Source organism: Triturus cristatus, chromosome 8 (genome assembly GCF_964204655.1).
Source record: "Triturus cristatus chromosome 8, aTriCri1.1, whole genome shotgun sequence".
NCBI classification, from domain to species: Eukaryota; Metazoa; Chordata; class Amphibia; order Caudata; family Salamandridae; genus Triturus; species Triturus cristatus.
In genome coordinates, this window is record NC_140591.1 from 1479410282 (window position 1) to 1479435034 (window position 24753).

The window sequence follows — 24753 nt, forward strand, 5'->3', positions numbered from 1 at the left end:
CAATCTATTGAGTCCATGGCGCAAACACAGGATATGATGGGGAAGAATATCAAAAACAGTTGCGCCTGCAGGCCCCCATACCTAACGCCCAGAGAACCCCCGGAAACTGTGGCACACACGGAGAGGCAACGGTTCACAGCAAAAGAGGCGTACCACGCTGATCCCAGAAAAGAAGAAACAAGAAGAAACGGAAAAGAAAAAGGAGGCCATGGAAAAGGAGAGAAAGACTGAGAGAGAAAAGAGTCCCCCCCCCCCCAACCCCCCACCCTGCACCTCTGCAAATGAGTATGGCCCCTCCCCCCAGCAGTGTGCCTGTCGCCCTGGAACTAGACCCGAAATATAGAAGAAACAGGGAAAAAGGAATAAGAAAGAACCCCACCAGGCGGGGGGGGTGGAGAAAATATAATAAACTGGAGGAGGGCCTTCAGAACAGACCCCCGGCTTCTCCCTCCCGCACAGTAAGGTACCCCAACAGCAAACAATAAGTAGCACCAAATCGACCATAACAAAAGGGGAAATGGGGAGCATTGCGCACCGAATATGCTAGTAGCTATGTCCTGGGAGTACACAACCATGAGTCCGCCCGTCCACCAGCTGATCACCCCGAGGGATCAGCCTCATCCCTGACCACTCCTGGCAATGCTGCCCATGCCTACCCCTTGACCCAGCGCCATGTCCGATGTTCCAAGGTGAAGGGATGTCCCAAAACAACCGGGAAGCGACGCACACAGGTGGGGTGGAGGTCTCAGAACACCAACACAGTCCGCATCTCGGAGGGACGTCTTACCCAGTGCTGCCCCAGGATCTGCACTGCACACAAGGTCCGGGAAGGCTGAATCATCCAAAGTAGACAGACATTGCTGGTAAAGTCCCTGGGTCACCGGAGGTCGTGCACGGGACGAGGCCACCACCTTACACTCGGAACCATTATCTCCGGAACAGATCAAACCCTCAGTCAGCCGATCATACGGTAGCATACTGTCCGGAGTGTCCGACTGCGCACTATTCGCAGGGATGGCCGCGACATTATCCTCCCGTGTGCAGTGTAGGAAGTCCCTGTGTAACTGTGGACCAGTATGCCGCCATTGTCCCACCGCTGATGCCGCACCATCGATCTTACTCCCCAAGACCTCGATGCCATGAGCCAAGGAGAAATGAAGGGCACCAAGGGCCTCAAGGAGGTCGCCGTACCCCAGCACTGCTCCCCGCGGTCGCTCTGCCACACTCCCAAAAGTCACACACTCCCAATCCTGCTGCGACCCGGTGGACAGGATAGTAGGCTGCATCGTAACAAGATGGCCGCCGGGGGAGGCCCGGCTCGTATGGGGGCCGGGACCCAGGGACAAGCACCTCGGGGTCCACGTCGCTGGAGACAGGGGTCCGGGGGCAGGCACAAATTCAGCCGTTGCGTGGCTCGGGCAACAGTCGTCTCCACCAAGGACCAGCAGCCGCAAAAATCCGGGAGCAGTCTGCAAGGATCAGGACGAGCTAGGGGCGGTGTCCGGGCAGCTCACCATCAAAAGCAGGGGCAAAACACCGAAGAGTCTGAGAACTGCACCCCCGGGTATGCCCTCGATCCACTACACTTTAGCAACAAGAGCGGCCGCGGCGAGATGCAGGCCGGGGGCAGCGCCGCTCCGGTGGACCGACTCCACCCAGTCCCCACAGGCCGTTGTTGTTAAACTGCCACCCGGCCAAGGCGTCCACTCGAGGTCCCGACTCCGGGCCTGCACGGGCCGCAAAGTTCATCCGCAGATTTCTCAGGCGGTACAGTAGCCAGAAACCCCGGAGTCACACGATCGGTTACCACTCTCCTTCACAAACACGATCCCATGGCGCAAGCTAAGGATCTAGTACAGGATATCCGTGCGGGATGTGGAGGTTTACGGAGCCGGGAATCTACGCTGCCGTCTCGGTCGCCATCTTGGCTCCTCCCCCCTTTAATTATAATCTTATTTTGTCTGTTTACACAACCTACAGCTGCATGTTGATGACTTACAAATAAAGAAAAAGCTGATGTTATAGTTTTAGCAAACCATAATCTATGTGAATGTCACATCTGTTTGTACAAATAGATATCTCATCGTGATATTGAACCATTGTTTCACACATTAAAATTTGGAGACAAAAATAGATATTAGTGTTTTTTTAATTTTAAAATCCACCTTTTGCATTTCATGCAATCAACAAATTAGCTTTCCTAATTAGACCACTTATTTTGGGACAATCTATGTATAGCCAAAACAGCTCTAGTCAATTAATTAAATATAAAGTCTTACATGGGCATTGAAAAAAATGAAAAATAAATGAAAATACAATTTTCAAGCAGAAAACACGACATTGATATTACACGTGGCTTATTATTCATTTTTTTCTCACATTTCTACGAGGAGATTCCTCTTCCTCAGACAAAACATTTGTCTCAGCAGAAGTAGCAGCCAAACCATGGTTAAGTTTGTTAGAATGTGTATTTGGCTTTTCAGACATATTGATAGTAACAGACTGTGACTCATGAGCTACTGCTAGAAGCTCCAGTGCTGATGCCGTTCTATCGTGAGAGAGGTCCATTAATGGTTATGAGAGTTTTTAGGTCTCGCCTGACCCAGCGTGTGTTTCTGCCTCTGTACAATTCGTTTCATCTTCTACATCTTGTAATAGCACATATAAGCTTTCTTCATCTAGAGGTGATAAGTACAAGTTGGCATTTTCTAAGGGTACTTATAGCCCATAGGGCACAGGGTCAAGACAGGGTCAAGACCGATTTGCATATGGCTGGGTCCAAACTGGAATGGCATGATAAGCACAAAAACGATGGATTTAGGCCCAGATCACTATACTGAGGTGAATGTATGACATTGTTCTGCATTCTGTCCATCAATTGTTCTTTTTGCATTTGTCACCCCAAGTGGGACGGGTATGCCCAGATGTGGGTCCCGTGCTCTCCATGCAACTGGAGTCAAGCTACCGGGCTAATGAGGGCTGAAAGCCCGAACCGGTCCTAGGATGCTTGTTTCCAGTCCAGGGAGGACTTGGCCTGGCAGTTCGGGCTGGACTGTTCCCATTGGGCACAGGGTCAAGACTGATTTGCATATGGCTGGGTCCAAACTGGAATGGCATGGTGAGCAAAAAAACCTATGGATTTAGGCCCATATCACTGTACTGGGGTGAATGTATGACATTGTTCTGCATTCTGTCCATCAATTTTTCCTACTTCAGTATTGCCATGATTGTCTGCTGTGAAAATACCAAACATAACAGACAACATAGCCATCATAACATGTAATAAGTGTACAGACATAAGTTCATAGTATACCATATTTGACAAAATATATTATAGTATTTAAGAGATACATAATTGTTTGTGTGTCAATGTGTGTTGATAAATGTTTTGGTGCCTCATTGGATCTGATTGTTATTGAGGAAAACTGTTTGTTTAAGTAGTTTACCTTAGCACATATTTGTACAGCACTGTACAACACATTGAGGGAAAGATTTACAAAAATGCCAGGCAGTGCAGTGCAGCACCCAAAGATGCTGCGCGGCACTGCGTGACAGGAAGGTAGTAGGAAAGCACCTTATTTCTACATAGATATGGCTCTCTCCTCCTCTTTCTCTAGTGCCGGTACAGATCTTAGCTGCCATGCACCACGCACACCTTTGCATAATAGTGCAAGGGTGTGTACATGCTTCTAGCATAGGTTTTGTATTAAAATGCTGGCCTTCCGGTTCAAAATACCATCCTTAGACATACTTTAAAAACGTTCCCTACTTTGTATGTGTGCTGCATAGTGCAGCACGCACGCAAAGTCAGAAAAAAAGGCTATATAAAATGGTTTCTCCTTCTAACGCCTCCTTTCAAATGGCAATAACTGGTGCTGTCTACTATTGTTTGTAGATAGGTTTTGCAGCGCAGCTGTTTGCATGAAAATACTCATGTACCACCCATGTAACACCCCTTTTGCGCTAAGTAGCACAAATCAGTGCTTTGCGTCACTTTTAGGGAACTGTCCAGAGCAAAGCAAGTATTGCATTGCACTGAGAATTATGAAAAAATATTTTGTGCTGGTTAGTGTTACTTTTGTGAGGCTGACCCAGCACAAAACTGTTTGTAAATGTACCCCATGGACATTATGGACTAGAAGTGACACAGTGATTGTACTATTGTGAGCAGTGAAGATTAAGAATGTATTTACACATTGGATACAGGAGTAGACCAACTTTAGTGTTGCGCATTGAGGTTGTACATTCCCAAAGAGCTGTGAGGCTTAGAAGCATTACATATCAATCAGACAAATAATGCAGACATTTCTGTAAATCAACCAGTTATAATTTGGGTGACATTGTTGATTGAATCTGTAACAGATAAATCAATATGTCTAGAAGTGAAAGTGTTGTTAGCAATACCACACAGGTGTAATGAATGGGACATTTCAAACATAACATACACTACCAACTATGAGATCATTGTTAAATATTTACATATTTATATCAACACAGTGGTATATGCATACTTCCACAAACCAATGAGGAAAGAGATATTTAGGTTACTCTGGATGTAGATGTGTTAAGTGAACAGTAACCTAATTGTTAGATATATGGAGCTGCTTGATTATGATAGAAGTGAAACCTACGGACTTGATTAGTTTGTGTAGAAAAGGAGGAAATGTGCAGTTTACTTGAGCTCAAAATGGCAAACTAGAGTATAGTTGGTATTTTAATTAGATGTGTTGATGAAGAGCAGTCTGATGGTACATTTGGCACTGATTAGGGATACCTGTGGTCACATAAAGCCCTTCCTCCTTGACATGTGAAATCATGGTTTTTAGTGTCTTACATGTTATGTTATGTTATGTTATATGCGGATTTATAACGCGCTCCAATAGTCAAGACTGTCCTGGCGCCGGAGCGAAACTGAATCAAGGTGGTAAAAGGAGTCGACTATTCATGGATTTGAAAAAGGTGCGTCTTAAGCAGTTTTTTAAAATTGAACAAATTGGAAGAGTGTCTGAGAGCGTCTGGCAGGGCGTTCCACAATTGGGCTCCCTTTACCGTCAAAGATTGTCCACCCAGACGAACTCTTTTAAATCTGGGGACGACCACCTGCTTTCTGGAGGTAGATCGCAGCTGACGGGTCGGGAGGTAGAGAGTGAATCTTTTGGCTAGATAGGCAGGGCACAGTCCATTAAGGGCCTTATAAACGAGGACCAAAGTTTTAAAGCGCACTCTTTGGGCCACAGGAAGCCAGTGAAGATCGTTAGAGGAGTTTGTTCAGTAGTAGAGATTTGACTTCCTTTTTGAAGGCAAGGGTAGAAAGGAATCAGTCTTGTTTCCACTGGAAGGGAGTTCCAAATTCTTGGGGCGATGCCAGAGAATGAGCGATTGTAGGTTGTAAGCTTATTACATTTCTTGGGCTTGAGCAGCAAAGTGCCTGAGCTCCTTGTGGACCCTGAGCCACCAGATAGCTCAAGCTTGTTAGTCAGGTAGAGTGGGGTGTTGAAGTGTAGTGCTCTATGGGTCATACATGCAATCCTTAATTGTATCCTAGCTTCAAAGGGAAGCCAGTTGAGCGATTTCAAGTCCGGTGAAATGTGATTGGTCTTCTTAGAGCCCGTGATGAGTCTAGTGGTAGCATTAAGAGAGGCTCTGATAGGAGCTGGACTGAGTTTCGGCAGACTGCAAAGAGTGGCACTGCCGTATTCTAGCCTGGAGATGACCAGTGCTAGTACCGCCGCTTTAAAGTCATCATGTGGAAGGAATGGTTTGAGTTTTCTTAGGATGCAGAGTTGAAGGTTCGCTCCTTTGGTCGATGATCTGAAGTGACCTTGCATGTTTAGGTTTATGTCTAGCACAACTCCCAGAGATTTAGTAGAGTCAACAATGTGAGGAGTGCATTTGAGGACGGTGAGGTTACAAAGAGATTGCAGCACAGTGGGAGATTGTCTGGCTGGTGCAATGAGGAGGAATTCCGTCTTGAAGGCGTTTAATTTGAGGTGGTTGGAAGTAAGCCAGTTGAGGGTTTTGAGAAGGGTTCCATTGAGCGATATGATGTCCTCGGGGGAGGAGATTTTCATGTAAAGTAGGGTGTCATCAGCATACATGTGATATTGGATGTTCGAGGTTTTAAGAATTACGGTCAGATGTTCCAGGAAGAGGTTGAAGAGGGTGGGGGAGAGTGAGGATCCTTGGGGAACACCAAGTGTGCAGGGACTCCGGTTGGAGAGAGATTGATACCAGAGTTCTTCTCATAGCTCACACCAGCAGATGCAGTCATTCTTTGGTCTTCTACGCGTCCAGAGATGCCCTTACATGGGTAATAGTGGTGACCTTTATGGTTTAAATCTGTTTTATTTATTTAAAAGAAACCAAGAACAAACAACAGGACCTCATGCTCCTGAAAGACAGCGCAGTACAGACAATTAATGCCGGCTATAGTAGCATTACTAAGTAAGATGCGAAGAGCGGTCAACAACAAGGGCCCTTAACAGCCAACGCAAAACCCCAAAATCAGACCTGCCCGTTAACCCCACCCTCCCCCCCCTTGTCCACAGTCTATGATTAAAAACAAGGAAAAGAAATAGAAAAAAAGAGGTCGGTCCCCGAGACACGCAATTCAGCTTAGCCTTCGAGGCTTATGTTTCGCAGGGAGTTCAGTATCCGCAAGGCGGAGAAGTCTGAGGTACCGAGGTCACATCAACTCCCGGAACTCCGTTGTAAGCAGAGACAGGAAGGGCCGCCAGAGCTCCGGGAATTCCTCCCCCTTGCCCGCAAGAGTGAGGGACATTTTCTCCATGCCCAAGATCCTCCATAGCCGCTGTAGCCAGCCCGAGTGCAGGGGAGCCTGTGGGGAGCGCCAATGTGCTACTATATTCTGAGTGGCTGCCCCTAGGGCAATGGCAATGAGGTGGCCTCTCCCCGGGATTACAGAGGATATGTTAGCGGGTTGGGTAGGCCAGGAGGACATAGGCTGGAAAACGAGGAAGCTGCGTATCTAAATGGGCATCTACTTCATCCAAAATTGATGCCCAGTAGGGCTGGATGCGATCACAACTCCACAAAATATGCTCCAAAGTGCCCATCTCCCCACAGCCCCTCCAGCACCTATCACTAACGCGAGAGTCAAAGCGGTTGAGTCGTTCCGGCGTATGATACCAGTAAGTGGCGACCTTGGTCAGCGTCTCTGTTAGGCCTGTATGGTACGCCGAGTGTCGAGCTTTATGCTTTATAGTATATGCTGCCCCATTCTTTGTGAGAGAGAGTCCTCCCCAGCTCCCGCTCCCATCTTGCCCGTCCGGCGTTGTAAGTGTGGGTAGTGGCTGCAAGCAGGTGTTTGTATAGGTCAGAGATAAGTTTTTTATCGGAAGACCGAGTAAGTAGCCACTTCTCATATGGGGTTAAAAAGCGCTGAGTCCCGGCTTTAATTTGTGGCTGAAGTACCCAGTGTCAGAGTTGCAAATATTGTAGCCGATCAGACTCCGGAACACCATGGTGTGTCTTGACTTGTGGGAAGGATAGTATGCCCTCTAGATCAAACAAGTGTCCTAAAGACCGACAAGAAGTGAGACGCCAGCTTGTAAATGCCCTAGGATCCAACCCAGGGGTGAAGTCCGGATTGTCAAACAACGGGGTCATGGGAGAGGGAAATGTGGTTAGCCCGTGTGAGGCAGCCGTGCGATCCCAGGTCTCTAAAATAGTGCCGGTGATGTAAGAAGCGTAAAGGTTGGCCGGCCTATGCCGCTTCGGGAGAAAGGGGATACCCTGAAGAGGTTTCGCCGCAATCGCCTGGTCCTGAAATAGCCAATGCTTTTCAGATTCTAACCGGCTCCACTCAACCAATTAGCAGAGCTGTGCCGCATAGAAGTAGAGCTGCAAAGACGGTATGCCCACCCCTCCCTGTTCCGGGGGAAGAACCGCAATCTCCTGCTTAAACCGAGGTTTGCGCCCCTGCCCTACAAAATGTGCCAGGTCGGACTGGGTTTGTTGAATCCAACCTGCGGGAGTGCGCAGCGGAAGAGTTTGGAAAATATAAAGAATTTGGGGGATTATGGACATCTTGACAGCCGCGCCAAGAGAGGGGGTAGTGCTTCCACCTGCCGAGTTCCCTGCAGATCTGAGCTCGAAGCCTATCGTAATTGGCCGTGATGGTAGCTGGGATCGTTGGGCCCAACTGCACCCCCAGGTAGGGAACCGTACTTCCGGACCACTGGAGCGGGTGTTCTTCCTGTATTCGGGCTAATGTGGGTGTGGACAGTGAGATGTTTAAGGCGGTTGATTTGTCCACATTAATCTTAAAGCCCGATGCTAGGGCGAAGTTATGAAGCTCAATGAAGAGGGCCCGCAGCAACTGGACGGGGTCAGTGAGGGAAAGAAGAATGTTGTCCGCATATAAGCTGATCTTATGTATATCTCCCCCAAATTTGATCCTGCTATAAGAGGATGTTTTCGGACTCTCCGCGCCAGAGGCTCCATGTAGAGCGCAAATAAAATAGGCGAGAGGGGACATCCCTGTCGGGTGCCCCTCTCGGTGGGGAAACGGGAGGACGTCTGTCCATTTACCCTGACCGTTGCCCGGGGCCTGTGATAGCAATTCAATATCCGGGTGCGCAGCTTGTCCCCAAAGCCAAACTGGTGCAGGACTTGCTCTAAGTAGGGCCAGTGAACCCTGTCGAAGGCTTTTTCAGCGTCAATCGCCAGTAGCATATACTCCCCCTGTGTGCGAGATGCTTTTTCAAGATAGTGGTGACCTTTATATAGAAGGTCAGGTTCAGGATGGTGTACAATCCTGCACCAAGTAAAAACTGTGGCAAACTTTTACACAGGTGATGCTAACACTTTTTCAGGCCCTTCCTGTGTGTTTTCCTGTCTCACATACCTCTGTGACCCTATGTACTTAACACAAGCATGCCACTTACTGATGTTCCATTCACAGACCTCCATGCGCCCAGACAGAGGTATGTGTACAATCATGAGCTGACAATCTTTTTGGTTTTGTTGATGGTGGTTTTGGGGACAGGCCCTCTCTCATGGTAATTGGCACATCGCTGGGTAACAAGTATATAGTTTAGGCAGGCAGAGGTGTAAATACATCTGTATATGCAAAGGTGGCCCTATTTTGTGCTGTTTTAACTTCCAGTGCATAGATTAGATTGGCATCCTGCCTGAGAGAGAAGACATCTCCCCACACCCAAAACATTAGTCCACTGTCTAGGAGCAGGACGCATTTCACAACAGGAGACCCAATCATAGTCAGGTTACACAAAACACAAGAATTCAGACACATTTAGTTAAGTACGGACAATGACAAGTTCCTTACATTTTGATTAACAATTACTTCTTATCAAATTATACTTATGCTATAAGGTAATTTGCGTTCCCTGTTACTATTTGTGTTTAATAACATTTACTATGCACTGCCACAGTGACTTTGAGCATTATACAATATTACGATGTTAGGTTAATGTTTGGTATGTGAGTACTAGAATTCCATGGTTATTGACAATCATGGTAGTTGATAAATGTAACAATATTCAAAAGATACGTACACATATAAATGTGAAGGGATACATGTCATTTCACATGTATGGACAATGTGCTACATTTGGAGTGATTTGACATTGCCTTTGCATATTTGTTGTGGTGCTAGTAAATATTATTTTTATTTCATCCTTAAATAAGCCACACAAAGCCAACATGTTTGTTTTGTCATGGTTTATTCATAACATTATCATGCTACACACAGGATACATAAGGCTCTTTTGCTTCACTTTGCATAAGTTAGGATTTATACGGCTGGAGTATGGTCATGCCCAAGATTAACTCCTCTCATACTCATACGCTCTGATTGGTACAAAGCTTGTATACCAGATTTGATGAAACATTGGTAGGCTCGACCTGAGGCTGTTTTAGAAAGTAGAAATTTCTGTATACGTCACATAAAGGCCATCTTCACATGTGTGCTGCATACATCATCACATACAAAGAGAGGAATTTGTACCTGAGGATTTAGATTTTCCAAAGGTGTTCTAACCTACACTCAAACGCTCCTTACCCTTGCAGACGTTCACTTGCACTATGCTGCAAGGGTTCATGTGCTGACATAGGCCAGCACACTTACCACTAGCGCACAGAGAGATGAGACCCTTTTTTCATTAGATCAAATGATTACTATAACTTTATACTGCTGTTCATGCAGTACAAAACATAATTTGACCTAGGTGATCAACGCTGAGTAACATAATATGTGTGGCAGTATGTATGAAAACATGCTATTTGTTAAATGATATCTATTTGATAATTAATTTCTTTATATTGTTTGTCAGCATTGAGGACAAAAATGTATATATTCTGGTGTGCAGAGTTAAGTTATTGAACATGTCAAGTGTGATGGAAAAACAGTGAAACAAATCTTATATTGTATGTAAAGTAATGACAAATGTAATTCATTTGCATTAAATACAGGACTTGAAGCAAAGTTCTAAACTTAGCTGCCTGAAAGGGAGAGTACATTAATGCTACATATTTGCTGAAATATGGGCTTTTCTGCTTTCTCCTTGCACTGGTGCACTATGTGCAGCCTACCATCAACGCAGACATCGTTGAGTCATAGTGCAAGGGTGTCTGCATTACTAGCAGGATTGTTTTTGGACAGATAGGTACACCTTCTGGCACAAAACCAATCCTTATAGGTTTTTCCCCCTTCCAACTTGTGATTCAGAATGTACCACACAATGGAAAGATGATTTAACATTGCAATTAAATTTAAATCTCATAGTTAACATTACTTGGGAAGTCATTGGAGGATATTCTCAAGAACGTGTGAAAACTACAGCAAACGTAGCTTAACGCAACTCTTCACATCGCAGTCTATCGACGGAAAATAACACTGTGTTAACGTGGTATTCCCAAGCCGGCGGTACCATGCGATAGGCCCACGATAACGCGTCAAATGTCTGCGATACAGGCAATGAGATGCCGCAAAAATGCGAATCCCGAACACAAAAAAAGTTTGCGATACAAAAACCAGCGAAAACCAGCCACAGGCCTGCAAATCCCATGTGTCATGAGGGAAAATGCACTATAAAAGCAACAGGAAAAAAAGGGAGAAAAAAGTAACTGCGGAGCACCATGGATGCACCATGGATGCACCCAGTGCGGACCCAGTGCAGAGGCCAACGCAAACCCCACAAGCCCCACAGACCAACAGCAAGGAACAACGGGGTCGGGTAAGGCCAAGGAGAAGAGTGAGAGGAAGACGGGGTGCAGTCCGCAGGAAAAGCAGATCAGCGCCACGGAGGTGAAAGAACACTACCATAAACTGTCACTCAATTAGACCAACGTGAATGCAGTCAGAGTGTTGAGGAGGGCAATAGAGGAGGCCATGAGGCGCTGGCATGATGTGAAAAGCCAAACCAAGGACAAACCCGCGACCAACCGGAAGGCAGCAACGTCGACAGGAGGTGGGAGTCCTGCGCCACAGGAGGAGCAGGAGGAAACGGGTGCCACAGTCATCAGTGTGGAGACGCTGCAAGGAGGTGGGAGTCAGGACATAGCTCGAGAGGACCTGACACAACATCAACAGGGGGAGTAACGACCAGGGACTGGGGGGGACGGGGTAGATGAGCACAATGGCACACATGCACAACGATGTGTAGCACACTGCACACCCACAATGACCCTGGATCCTGTCCCTCATTCCTGTGGCACACTGCAGCACACATAGCAATAACAGCACATCCACATTGACGACAATGTGGCACAAAGTGCAACACCCACACTGCAGAACAGAGGACCCAACTGGCGGCACTCATACGCTGAAACAGGCCAACCACATCTAACAGAACAGGAAACTGCGAGAAGGAAATGTAGGCGTACAACCTCACATCCGTCACGTAGTCCAAATGTCCACTGTCCCACATCAAAATCCAGCACCTCCCAAACAGTCAAAATGTACATAGTTATACAGTCTGCATGTAAACAAGAACAATGCACCAACATACATGTCAACACAATGTCAACATGCATCTCCCCTTTACACTGCAGAGGGACAAACAACACCTCCAGCAGAGCAGACCAGACAACTCACCAGGGATGCTGGAGCGGACCGCCACATCTTCGACACCACCGCCCCACAACAGGTCATGGACATCCCAGGCAACCCACCACCAGGACCAGGGCAGCCGAGCTACATAGAGGAGAACCCAGCCCCAGCACAGACCACACAGCAGGAAGCACCCGCCACCACGGCTGGCTCCCAACACGTCACCTAAGCACACATCACATTCCAATGCCAGGTGTCAAAATGACAAAAGGAGGTGGCCGAACAGGTGCGGGTGGGGCCTAAACCCATGGAACACGAACTAGACCACATGCGCGGTTTTCTAATTCCCCTCAGGGACCACCTACACCACACCAAGGAGGCCCACACTGCGACAGAGACACATGCATGTGCACATTTCCAGTACTGAACCATGCCCAGAGGCACGCAATTATCATTCACACACCCACGCTGGACCTGCGTATGACGGCCCAGTACCCTCCTCATACGTATTGAGTTGGTGAGGATAAAGGTACAGGTCCAAGGTCTAACACGCTGCCTGCGGTGACATATTGGCATCCGCTGTACACAACACAATCTAATGTTGTCGGGCCCGGGGCCCTCATGCATACATTATGAACACAAGGACACACGCAGATAGTTCGTGGAACTGGCCACGGACACGTGCGCCCAGCCCCTTTATTGGCAGGGCCACATGTACAGTGACGCCTGTGCTAGATGTGTGTAGGTTTAGTGTAAGCCAGCCCGCAAGGAGTTGTTGGTGCTGGCAAAAACTTGAACAGTGAACAACAGTAAAACGGAAACAGAAAACACCAGCATAACAGAGACAACTGCGGAGCATCATGGAAGTACCGCGAGTGTTGGACGTGGCCCTTTTTGGCAGGTTCACCCCTGAACTTTTTGCCTTAAGCTCTGGCATGGTGTTGGTGGTTTTAGGCCTCTGGGCACTTTAGCACTGTGGTCCAGTGTAAGGTGTGTGCGCGCTCTGTGCGCATTTGGTGAGATTGGCCTGCCTGCCCATAGGAATGCATAGGGGAGATGTGTGTCCATGGTAATTCCTGGTATGAGAGGAGTGCAGGGTCGAGTTTAGTATGTATGAACTCGTGAGAATAAATGCTGCGCAATGGTGTGCGCAGATTTATGGTGACTGGTGGAGAAATGCCACTTTTAGAAGTTGGCATTTCTGTGTGCTATGTGTCTGCCTGCCTGATGTGAACTGCATGTCTGGCTTGTAATTGACAGGAGCTGAGGGGTGTGGGTGGCTCCAGTAGGGGCAGGATGAGTGAGAGCTAGGCTGCATGGGACACCTGAGCTGAGAGTGGTGGGAGGAGAAATCCCCTGACTCTGAATAGGATGGTGCTTCCCTAGTACAATGTTGGCTCCGCCCCCTGTGGTGTGTCTGATCACTGAGCACCCACCTGACAAAGGGGAGAGGAGCTGGGCAAAACAAAGTGCTCCAAATCCCCCCTAAACCAGTCCTGACTGGTATCCCCAAGACCTGTGCTGTGACACAAAGGGATTGCTAATTTAAATATAGGGGCTGTGACCCCATGAAAATGTTCACTTCTTGTTCCTGTACTCGTGGGGGCTTGCTGCTGCTGGGGCCCAGGAGGAACCGCCATGGGGTCTGCCTCCCTTTTGGAGGGCCCTGTGTGCTGGCCTCCCTGTGCCCAGCTATGCCTCTGGGACCTTTTGCTTCTTTTCTTTTATTCCTAAGGACTTTAAGCCTAGCGCCTGGTGAGCGCTTTATTTCTACTGCTGCAGAGCGCTTTATTTGTCCTAAGGAGCAGCGCTTCAGTTCTCCCCTTGCGGCGCTGGGCTGCGATTGTCTTTGAGGGAAGCCCGACGTAGGGATTCCCCCGCTCGTTCTGATGTCATTGTGGGTGCCCATCCCACCTTATGCTGATTTCGCAGGTGCCCACCCCGCTCTATGTTTATTTTTACTGCGGGTGCTCACCCCGCTGTGGTTGCCTTAGCGGGAGCCCACCCGCACTTCACTAATGAAAATCACCGCCATGGCCCGGGAAGAAAACTAGAGCCGTCGGCCGGAGCAGCGTGACCCGCCTGACTCCGGGCGGAGCCACGGCCGGAAGCGGAAAGGGCACGAGGAGGAAGCGTCAGCCTGCACAGCAGGACTCCCGTAGGCCGGTGGGAGCCCTGCGCAATGCCCAGAGAAGTCCCAGGTTCCAGGAGGGGGCCCGGGTGAAGTGAGGAACGGTCGCCGAGTGAAGCCTCCCCAGCGAGGGAGGAGACCCCAGGAATTCGGTACCCGAGAGCCGGTGAGTAATGGCTCATTGTGTTGGCACCTGTTCAAAGCACCGAGTCTGAGCAGCCCCGGTCCTAGGATGCTTGTGTCCGGTCCAGGGAGGACCTGGCTTGGCAGTTCGTGCTGGACTGTTCTCATGAGGCACAGGGTCAAGACTGATTTGCATATGGCCAGGTCTAAACTGGGGTGGCTTGGTGAGCAAAAGAATGATGGATTTAACCCAGATCTCTTGACTGGGGGTGAATGTTTTGATTTGTTCTGCATTCCATACATCAATAGTGTGTCTTTTGCTGTCTCGCCCTAAGTGCACCAGGTATGCCAAGACGTGGGTCCTGGGCTCACTGTGCCACTGGAATCAAGCTATCCTGGCTGATGAGGGGTGAAACCTCGAACCGGTCCGAGGATGCTTGTTTACGGTCCAGGGAGGACCTGGCTTGGCAGTTCGGGCTGCACTGTTCCCATGAAGCACAGGGTCAAGACTGATTTGCATATGGCCAGGTCTAAACTGGGTCGGCATGGTGAGCAAAAGAATGATGGATTTAACCTAGATCTCTTGACTGGGGGGAATGTTTTGATTTGTTCTGCATTCCGTCCATCAATTGTGTGTCTTTTGCTGTCTCGCCCTAAGTGAGCCAGGTATGCCCAGACGTGGGTCCTGGGCTCACTGTGCCACTGGAATCAAGCTATCCTGGCTGATGAGGGGTGAAACCTCGAAACTGGTCCGAGGATGCTTGTTTACGGTCCAGGGAGGACCTGGCTTGGCAGTTCGGGCTGCACTGTTCCCATGAAGCACAGGGTCAAGACTGATTTGCATATGGCCAGGTCTAAACTGGGTCGGCATGGTGAGCAAAAGAATGATGGATTTAACCTAGATCTCTTGACTGGGGGGAATGTTTTGATTTGTTCTGCATTCCGTCCATCAATTGTGTGTCTTTTGCTGTCTCGCCCTAAGTGAGCCAGGTATGCCCAGACGTGGGTCCTGGGCTCACTGTGCCACTGGAATCAAGCTATCCTGGCTGATGAGGTGTGAAACTCCGAAACCGGTCCTAGGATGCTTGTTTCCAGTCCAGGGAGGACCTGGCTTGGCAGTTCAGGCTGGACTGTTCCCATGAGGCACAGGGTCAACACTGATTTGCATATGGCCAGGTCTAAACTGGGGTGGCATGGTGAGCAAAAGAATGATGGATTTAACCCAGATCTCTTGACTGAGGGTGAATGTTTTGATTGGTTCTGCATTCCGTCCATCAATTGTGTGTCTTTTGAGGCCTGTACAATGACATCAAGTCAGCCATAAATAAATCAAGACTGAATTCGAAATTTGTGACCTACTCGACCGCAGTGTAGGCCCGAGGCAGCGGTCGGCGCGGGCCAGACGCGGTTCATCGAGCTCCTCCGGGAACTCTTACACATACAACGTTGACATGGCATTTGGGGGTGTCTTTTGGTTGCCGGAGGTAAAAGCACCAGAGCCGAGCGGGTGTTCAGTCAGCGACGATGATGTGTCCTGCCTAGTACGGACTGGATTGGATTGTGTGAGGCCTGCTGGACCACAGTGTAGACCGAAGGCGTAGTCATGAAGGGCCCACAGGCACGTGTGGTTGGGATGCCAGGCACAGACTTGGTGTCACCACATCGAAGGGAGTACAGTGATGTAAACGCTGCATTCATGTGTGTACTCGGACAATGTATGATCAAGACTCAGTCCCAAATTTGTGACCTACTCGCCCGCAGTGTAGGCCAGAGGCAGCGGTCAGCAGTGGCCCACAACCACGTGTTGTTGGCTTGCGATGCACAGAGTTAGTGACACCAGGGCAGTTGTTGGTAGTGTTCGATCACCTCCGTAACGATGATCCTTTTTCCCTCCTGACTGAAATGCATCATCCTCTTACACCTCTCCTTGCATGCAATGATATGCACTCTGCCATTGAAAATTCAAGACTCAGTCCCAAATGTGTGACCTACTCGAGCGCAGTGTGCCCGAGGGCAGTAGTCCGCGTGGGCCCACAGACACGTGTGGTTGGAATGCTATACACAGACTTGGTGTCACCACATCTAAGGGAGTATAGTGACATAAAATTAGCCATAATTAATGTTCTCTGCCATAGTTTAATCAAGACTCAGTTCCAAATCCGCTGGGTATGCCGGTGGATTATGTCAACAAGAAAGGAGTACTGCGGGCCTGTGTCGCGGATGATCTGAGGAGGCTGATAGGTTCGCGGCACTCGGGCTTGGAGCTTGCACCGGCACGTGGTGGGCCCTCTTCGACACACGCCAGTGTCGGCAGGTGTGCATTGAGGGCTGGGTGCGCAGGGCTTGGCAGGACTGGTACGGGCATCTGCGGCCCGGGGTGCAGCAGGCGCACAGGATCGCAGGCAACACCGCTCGCGGCGGCAGCGAAGGCGTCGGCCTCGTGGCGGGGTGAGGTGCGCTGCCCTGGCAGAGATGCTGGGCATTCCGGAAGAGAACCACGTCCAGGGCTACGTACTTTTTATTCACACCCCTACTCTGGCCTGGCGTATGCTGGGCCAGCCCACTCCGCTCACGCTTGCAGGGAGGACGTAACAAGCTACATTTCCGGGATATTCCCCACTGGCTGGGGTGACATGGTTGCGTCCACTGTCCACTACACTCCATTAACCAGCGGTGTATGTCGACATGGATATGTGTGTGGTCTGCATACTGCAGTCTGGCCATCACATCCACGCCACACTTGGCAGTGTGTACATTCTCATTCATCAGTCACTTGCCTCCTTCGCACATGCCTGGTCCCCACCTCTTTCCACAATCTGCTATCAAGTGGCTGAGGTGCCATGCCGTTGATGGCTTATATGCATGGCTGGCCCAGGTTGCCACAGTAAGTTGTGCTGTCGTGTCTGGTGAGTAGGCAGGTTGTTTGGCATGTTGTATGTGAGTTTGTGATGTGTGCATTCCCAGTGTTGTGAGTTGCAGGATTGTGGAGTTGAGGTGTGTGGTGTATTAATTTGGTACTTGCCAACGAGCAGCGCTTTTCCGTAGGTGCCAGCCTTGAAGTGCTGGTTGATGATGGACTGTCGGAACATGTAGGACTCATGCAGTCTGCCTGGGTGGTTGGCGTAGAGGTTGGTGTAGATTCCCCGGTGGTCCACTATTGCCTGCACATTGATGGAATACGTGTGCTTTCGGTAGCGGATATTGTGTGTAGTGTTGCCAGGGGGCACAAGTAGGACGTGTGCAGTCAATTGCCCCCTGACACGTGCGGGAATCGAGCTATGGCGTAGACGCCTTGCCTGGTCTCCAGCTGTTTCTGCGGAGTGTGGGTGAAGGATAGGTAGTGTGGTACCAAGCTGATGATTGCATCCAAGACAGTTGTGGGGAACGTGTATTGTGCTGGCTGTGAGACTCCTCCGACTCTGGCAGTTATTGTTTGGAAGGGACCAGAGGCAAACAGATGCAGAACAGCCAGCATCTTGGTCTGAGGTGGGATGTTGGTTGTCCGATGTGTTGGTACTGTCGGCATGTGAGCAATGGTGGTCTGGATGCGTGGCATGGTTGTCCTTTTGAGCCTGTGGTGGGCAACAACATTCCCTGGTGTTGGGTCTGTGAGGTTGGTGCGTTTTCATGAGGTAGTTGTCCGGGAGTGGGGCAATGTGGGGTGGCAGAGGGTGTAGTGGCCCTGTTGGGGGTCCGAGCTGCATGATAAGTGAATCCATGGCATCCGTTGTTCTTCAGGTGTGGCTGTGGTCTGAGCTCCCATGTCTGGTGCCGGTTGTCATCTGACTTTGCACCAGGTCAGAGCAGGTTTTAGTTTCCTGCTGCTAACGCGCCTTATTGCACATTTTGTGATCTTATCGCCAAACTGGCTGGTCGTTGAGAATGTTGAGGTGTGGTGTTGTCGCAGCTTTTTGCTCGGAAACGCCTACTCTGCATCTCATTAGTGATAGTTGCCGGGATCATCCTTGGCGATGTTTTTGAGGATGCTATCTCCGGAAAACTGGTGGTAACGGCTGTTAGCGCCAGCTTGTGAATGAGGGGGTATTTGTATCGCAACTTTGGCTGCGATTAAGTGCCAATAACTCGGCTATAGCTCCTTGAGAGTATGCCCCATTGTATTTTGACAAACCTTTCAAAATCTTAGAAAGCAACAAAATCCATGGGTGGGTGCATGTCAACACCCATGCTCCACCCATGGAACGCCTCCCAAGTTGAAATATAATGTCCTGTTGCACAAGCAGCTGACTTGTCTTACATTACTTTACAAAGCTATGCAAGGACATGCTAAAACACCCTTGCATGGCTTGGTAAATATTAGTGATGACTTTGCATTGTTCTTCCATCACATTGCATGACACAAGGACAACACAAAAGCTTCATACAAATCGACCTTATTATGTACACATCCTCACACATACATTGGCATATACAATGATGTGTATGTGATTTTGCTATGTTTGGCTTATAATCTGAACAAACTACATTTATAAATTCTTCTAAATATATTAACACACATTTGACATCACACAGTTACTGATAAGGAGCATACTTTTAGATTCATCAAACATAATATTCTCTTGCCCTGACACACATTTTTCTCATGATCTGCAGTGTCTGGACCTTTAAATCCACTACCCAACTCTGGACCAATGACAGCTGCTACTTAATCGTCCTTATGTGTCAGGTGTATGCTAGATTCAGGTCCACCTCCTATTCCCATAGCAGCACACCTATTCTGAGTCATTTTTGTTTTGTATGACGTTTGTGGTCGTGCCAACGCTTTTTGCACTCATCAACTGTCCTAGTTGTAGGTGCAACTACATTTATTTTTTGTACTTTAGCATTCCACAAAGATGATTTCTTGGACTGAGGAAGTTTAGAATTTACAAAAAGCTATGTTCTTGCTTAGTCAATTCTGATATTAAAATGACAACCTCCTCCTCAGTGAATTACTACTTTCTTTATTTTTTACATCCTGTGATCCTTCAAAGGACGCATTATGAGTAGGATCCTGGGTAACCTGATGTGTGGGAGAGGTCTCCTCAGCAAGTTAATTTACTGCTATTCTGCACAATAGCCATTTTCACTCTGTTTAGCACCATTTTGCGTGCACTTTTGTAGCTCGCTTGACACATTGACACTTAACACTGCATCGCAATACTTTTTTAGCGCTCGTGTAGCTTGACGTTGTCTTGCATTGTAAATATTGAAGTACGCTAGATTTTTTTTACGCATGCAGCGCATCTGTGCCTCAGTCTTTTAGTCATGGCAATGGAATAGTATCTCAGCGTTACATCACCAATGTGCACAGTAGCATTTCCTTGGGGAGCAGCCCCACATCACCTTCAATCTAAAAGTCAATCTCATTAGGGGTCAATTGAGTGGTAGCATTTGGAGTACTGCACATTCTTAGAAGTGCTATGGGAAATGCACCTATCCAAGTCAGTTCAGTCTGCATATATCTTCCCAGTCTTTGCTTTAAGATTAAAATTCCTCTTCAACACCACGCCCGCTCCTGCAGATGGTACACACAATGAGACTGTTATTATCGCCAGGGCCTTACATACTCACCGTACTAGTTTATTCATGAAGTGTGGAACGTTATCTGACGAAATCCTGCTTGGGACTCAGAATCTTGTGATCAGTTCCCTCAGCAAACTGTCACTGTCTGTGCATTGTTCGTCTTTCTAGCATAGGCCTCAATCCAGCCAGAGAACGTGTAGACCACCACCAGTGCATACTGAAATTTGCATTGGGGGACTATACAAAGTCCATTTGTAAATGTTGAAAAGACAGCTTGTGAGCTGGAAAGTGTCCGGATGCTGTGGATGTTCCCTTACCGCTGTTAAACACTCCACATGTGATACAGTTCTTACGGATGACCTCCCCATTCTTTCATAAATTCTTATTATACTAAAATTGTGAAAAATATCTACACATGGCATTGCATCCCAAATGTGCAGGGTCATGAATAGTAAGGGCCAAATTATAAACCAAAGCATTAGGCAACCTAATCATTCCTATCCAAATCCCATCAACCTCGGTACCCTTCTTTTGCCATTCAACCTTTTATTTTATCAGTTGCATTCTGTTGTAACAAATGGGGATCCATGTTTATATTGCATTCTGCTTGTAACGTTTACTCTGGTTGAGCCACATACACAGTACTTGTCTCAGCCAAGGCAGTAGTTTTAGCAGTGTGATCAGCAAAATTGTTACCCATACACACATCGATCACATTCTGATGGGTAGCACATTTAATAATTGCTAAAGCCTTGGGCAAAGCCAATGCATTGAGGGAGAGCACAATTAAGGTACCATGTTTTATTTGAGCACTTCTAGAGGTCAGAAGGCCAGAATCATGCGCAACCCCAAAAGGCATGTTGGCTGTCAGTATAGATGTTCACGGTGAAATCTTTACTTAATTCACACACTCTGGTGAGGGCTATTATTTCCGCTGCTTCATCTGACAATTGTGATATTTATCTCCTATCTACTATTGTTTGCAATTTAGTTATATCATAAGCTGCTCTAGTTTCTCCTGTTGGTAGTGTAAAACATAAGCCATCCACCCATAAATCTGCATCCCTTTCAATAAAAGCTTTGTCTGACATATCATTTTTGAATTGAGTTTGTTGTTCTGTTTCCAATATACAATCATGCAAATCTGTCATTTAATCCTCCACAGGCAAATGCATCAATGTGGCTAGGTTCGAAGAAGTACAACAATACAAAGTAATATTATTAGGCAACACTACAATCAGTTCATATCTAGTCAATCTGCCATTAGTCAATGCTGTATATGTGTTTTATTCAGCAATGTATCGACAGAATGAGGAACATATACATTCAATGTATTTCCCCAAAACAAACTCTCACTTATTTCTACTGATAGTGCTTCCGCTGCACTCAGAAATTTAGGAAGTGCTCTGGCTACAGGGGCTAATACTGCAGACAGATATGCACAAGGTCTCTTAAAACCCTCCATGTTCCGTACTAGTACTGCAATGGCACATACTTCTCTATTATTTTGTCCTCATATCACCTCAAAAGAGCACACTTTTGTAGATAATACGGTCCCTTGTATTTTGCCCGTGGCTCAGAAAAAGTCAGTAATTCAAGTTACAGCTCCTTGGTGGCACCTCTCCAGCTGATACTGACTTAAGCGGTATAATCTCTGCACTCGTCTTCAGCCCTCGTCCAACATTCAACTGGTTCCCAAAATCGTACATTCCTGCTGCCTCCCTCAGTTTCCTTGTCCAACTTGTGAAAGTGTCTAACAGATCGTCACCACTCAGGGCAGGCTGGAGGGCTGGCGGACACCACTTTCTACATAGATTCCTTCTTGCCAGGAGGAACAGAAAAAAGATTAATTTTGTTTGGTTCAGTGCTATTTAATCCCCCCGTTATTTTTTCATGAAATTCTAAATAAAATCATGGTACCTCCACAGTTACTCCTAACTATCTGATATCGCCTTACCCATATTTTGCCAGAATCCATTCAAAGCAGGGCGCCAGTAAACATGTCAGCATTGTCTTCAACCTTGGCTCCACATCTCTTGCATCTGGCATTGTCAGTCTTTCTAAGCTTGGCCAGCTTCAAGGGAGACCAGAAGACTCTGTAGAGAGTGAAAAAGGGATTCCTCTTTAATGCAGCAGACATCGTAAGGATTTTGGGGGCGCAGAGCCAAACATATTTTGAGTTCCCCTGTTCGCAATAACTTTCAATACACTGTCCATTTTGAGCTCATTCACGCACTTGTTATGCCATGCAATATTAAATGATACATTCAAAATGTATGAAACAATAAAAGAAAGAAGACAAATGATGTGTAATTACTTACGTAAAATGTTGTAGTGATTATGTTAGTTGAATCTACAACTGACGACAAATGAAGATTAGTGGGGTTGTGCTAGGCCACTCTCCTGTTGGGTAACTCAGTCACTCCAAGTATCGCACATGACAATATTGAAGTAGGCCAGAGTGCTGATGTCCACTTTTCTTGCTAAATTCTGTCTCCAGCTGTCTAGGTTTTAATCTGTGTCTTATTTCAAGATATTATTTTTCATTCATTTCAGCCTGCGATATAGAACTTTCTATGCATTTACTATTTCCAGTGCTGTTCTTCTTACCTTCTTTATATTGATAACATTGGTTCTTTCTTTCCTGTGATGCAGAAAACATAATCTTTAACATTTTACTGGTGAGTTTCAGCTTAATTTCAAAGCATTAACAATGTTGATTCTGAGATAAACTTTCAGAGCTATAGGGTATGGGCCGACAGAATACAATAATAAGTACAGAAAAGCATTGGTGGTCAAACTTCTTCAATATGTTCTGTGCAATAGGTGGCTGTTTGGATGATATCATATATATCATGGTGGATAGGTTAGAGAGCACATGATTGAGCAGTTTTCCGAGTTGGACATTCATTTGTCCTCATCTTGTTTCTCTGCAAATCTTGTCTACACCTGACCTGTGCAGTAGTTGTGTTGTAGAGTTCTTTCTTAAGTTTGAGGAATTGAACATTAATGCTGCTGGTTTTGTAAGTTTTGTTGAAGGCAATGTTTGCGGCCTGTATCAAGTTTTAGTGATGGGTAGAAAGTTATAGGCCTTTGTGAATTGCTGACAATTTTATGATGCTCAACTAGACCCTCATGTATCTTTTTTAAGGTCAGCAGCCACAATGTTGACCCAAGTACTATGCCATTTTATAGGCTATTCATTGCCTCACTGGTGATTCCTACTGAGATTTGGACATGCTCGGCTACATCCATACTGTTTTCCTGAACTGTCAGGCCCTCTTTGGTTGTTTTATATTCGGAGAAGGATGTAATAGGCACAATTGAGTACAAGAACTCTATACTGTAGGCTTGAATTTTGACAATGCTGTTTGTCACATAGCTTGCGGTTTTGGTATTCTCTTGCAAACATTATTCAACGTGATTTTGTTCTTGTGTCTTCTTCCCATTTGTCAGTTTTTCTCGTCATATAATGTCAAATGCTATAAGCGCACAATGTGCTGTGCTTCCAGAGCATCTAGGGGTATTTTAACTGCAGGTTAGGTAGTGGAAGTTAAACATCTCAATGCATATTTTTAGAAAAAGAAAAGTAAATGTTTTCTTTTGAATGCTTAACTTAGAACCACTGAATACTAAAAATGTTACTATGTGTTTCTGCAAAATAAAGCTTCTACGTAGAACCTTTTAATATCTCTATGCAATATTAGGCATCTGTAAGACACTACTTTTTAAAATATACATCTCTTTCTGGATTATCTAGCAGCAAACTCATTAACATCAAGGCCAACACCACCGGTCTAAAAAGGTCCAGAGAGTGACCGCATATGTCTCTAGGACAATAATTAAAGAGGCAAACATTTCCCCTTTTGTTTCCTAGATGAGGTGCCAAGGTAATTATCCTCGTATTTCCACCATCAAAGAGTTTAGCCACCTCTCTAAAGCACTAATGCTGAGGGAAAAAAGCAGCCAAAAACGGAGATCACTACACTGCCCCTATACTCACCTTTTTTCGGAGGGAGGGGGGATCTTGGAGGGCTTTGGCCTAACTAAGCAGAGAGTAGATACGGCTCAGTGTGCACTCTCTCTGCCTGCAGCTCCATGTTCGCTGGTGATGTAACTTGACGAGTACCAGTGATTCACAAGAAAACATGCAGCAAATAAATCAGTTTTTTCCCGCACTTACTTTTCAGACTGAAAAAGGCATGTATGATTGAGTTGGGCATGCACAAGTAACAGATGTATTCAGAAGTTCAGTGCACATGCTATACCCAACTTAACCACAAAATAACTTTTACATCTGAGATGATTTATTTACCTGGAGTGGGGCCAAAGCCAGCAAGGACTTCTGAACTGGACTGGTTAGTTCAAGAAAAATACAGTATGGGTAAAGCACAAAATGCATTGTGCTTACATTGATTAGTAGCTGGGACTTTACATGGGGGCCCCTTGGAAGGTGGGCACCTGGGCCAAAGCCCACTTTGTCCCTGCCTTAAAATGTCTCACTTGCCACTGAATAAAGCATTTTCATCGAAACTTTGCAAAACTCCTCCAGCTGTGCGTCCGGCAGGTACCCGTCCCAGAGATAGTGAGGTGGTTTCATGCTTTTCTCTGCTGCATTTAGGAGGTGGTAATACCACCTTCTTCTTTCCTCATGATCCTTGTAACTCCTTCTCTATTATGGTTGTCTTTTGATGTGTCCAGCCAGCGGCTCTCAGCCAGGCAGTCAATTGGTAGTACTTAAATCTCGATAGCGTCCCCCTGGTGATCTTCTCCCACATGTCCCATGACAGCCCTTTACATCCTTCCACTACCTGCCCCCACTTATTTATACCACATTCTCTTAAGGGTCGTGCTAAACAGTCTGCCATACATTCAGGAGTCCCTAGGGAGTCCTACATTCATGATAACGTACTAGTATTACATTCCGAGTAGTGTTCTAACC